Source organism: Hylobates moloch, unplaced genomic scaffold (genome assembly GCF_009828535.3).
Source record: "Hylobates moloch isolate HMO894 unplaced genomic scaffold, HMol_V3 SCAFFOLD_5, whole genome shotgun sequence".
NCBI lineage: Eukaryota > Metazoa > Chordata > Mammalia > Primates > Hylobatidae > Hylobates > Hylobates moloch.
The window spans coordinates 77,147,242-77,148,874 of NW_026652280.1; the positions used below are offsets into that span (position 1 = coordinate 77,147,242).

Below are 1,633 nucleotides of genomic sequence, written 5' to 3' on the forward strand. Positions count from 1 at the left end.
GCATGTGCCACCATGCCCAGCTACTTTTTGTATATTTTTTTGTAGAGATGGGGTTTCACCATGTTGCCCAGGTTGGTCTCAAACTCCTGGACTCAAGCGATCCACCTACCTTGGCCTCCCAAAGTGCTGAGATTACAGGTGTGAGCCACAACACCTGGCCCCTCTTTGCTTTCACCCCCACAGTCACATGAGCCAATTTCTTAAAATAAATTTTTCCCTTTATGTTGCTTTAGAGGAAAGGTAAAATTATAAATTTGGAGTTAAATGAATGATAGCAGTCTACACTTTTTGGAGTTTTAAGGTTTTGGGAGACCTTTTTTAAAAATGAGAATGATCTGTAGCAACTAAGTACATCAGGCACAGAGAATTAATGAAAGTCCAAATTCGGATACAATAAAGGCAAATCTAGCATTTGGATGGAAGAGTTTTACCATTGTCCCATACCCAGGTGCCCCTTTCAGTCTCTCAGAGCCTTCAGAAGGACTCATATGTCCCTTTGGTACTGAGCACTTTTTTCAGGGCACCTTTGACATCCTTGTTCCTAAGGGTGTAAATCAAAGGGTTGAGTAATGGTGTGATAAAGGTGCAAACAAGGGCAAACTGGCGGTCCTCATCTACAGAGTAGCTGGACTGGGGATGCAAGTATGCCAAGGCACAGCAGCCATACTGCAGCAGGACCACGGTGAGGCAGGAGGAGCAGGTGGAGAAGGCCCGGCCGCAGCCCTCAGCAGAACGGATGCGCAGGATGACACAAGTGATGAACACGTAGGAGACGCAGATGAGCAAGAAGCGGATGGTCAGCATGAGGATGCTCACGACATAGAGGACAGCCTGGTGCACGCGGATGGCAGTGCAGGCCAGGTGCAGGATGGGAGGTACATCGCAGAGGAAGTGGTTAATTTCCCGGCGGTGGCCGCAGAAGGGCAAGGTGGAGATTAAGGCGGTGAGCTGCAGGGAGAGGAAGAGGACCAGGCCCACGGCACCACCCAGCATCTGCACGCACAGCTTGCAGGTCATGATGAGGGTGTAGTGCAAAGGGTGGCAGAGGGCCACATAGTGGTCATAGGCCATGATCGCCAAGAGGAAACAGTTAGCACCACCAAGTGTGAGAAAGAAGAACATTTGGGCCCCACATCCAGCCAATGGAATGTGCTTCTGGGCCCCCAAAATGTTGGAAAGCATCAAGGGCACCACAACGGTGGTGTAGCAGATCTCTACAAAGGACAGGTTGGATAAGAAGAAATACATCGGGGTTCGGAGAACGCTGCATGTGCACACAACCCAGATGATGGCTGTGTTGCCACAGAGGATCATCAAGTAGAAGAAGAGGAAGAGAAGGAAGAGAAGAACCTGAAATTCAGGGACTGGTGAACACATGGAACACAAACTCAGTGGGCCAGATGGTTGAAGACAGGTTTCCACACAAGCATGCCTTGTGCAAAAGGATAGGAAGCACTGAGCTGTCCTTAGCTGAGTTGCTTTATTGCCTGAGTAAAATAAAGAGGGAGGACTTTATTTCTGAGGTGGGAATTACCTAATTGTCATTGAGATTCCGCCCCCCCCCCTTTTTTTATTTGAGACAGGGTTTCACATTGTTACCCAGGCTGGAGTGCAGTGGCATGATCACAGTTCA

At 48.9% G+C, this 1,633-nt stretch overlaps 1 pseudogene; it reads right to left on the minus strand.

The window, feature by feature from the left end:
* Nucleotides 1-474: 474 nt before the first annotated feature.
* On the minus strand, nucleotides 475-1,430 carry LOC116467860 (olfactory receptor 10Q1-like; annotated as a pseudogene).
* Between the last annotated feature and the right edge of the window lie 203 nt (nucleotides 1,431-1,633).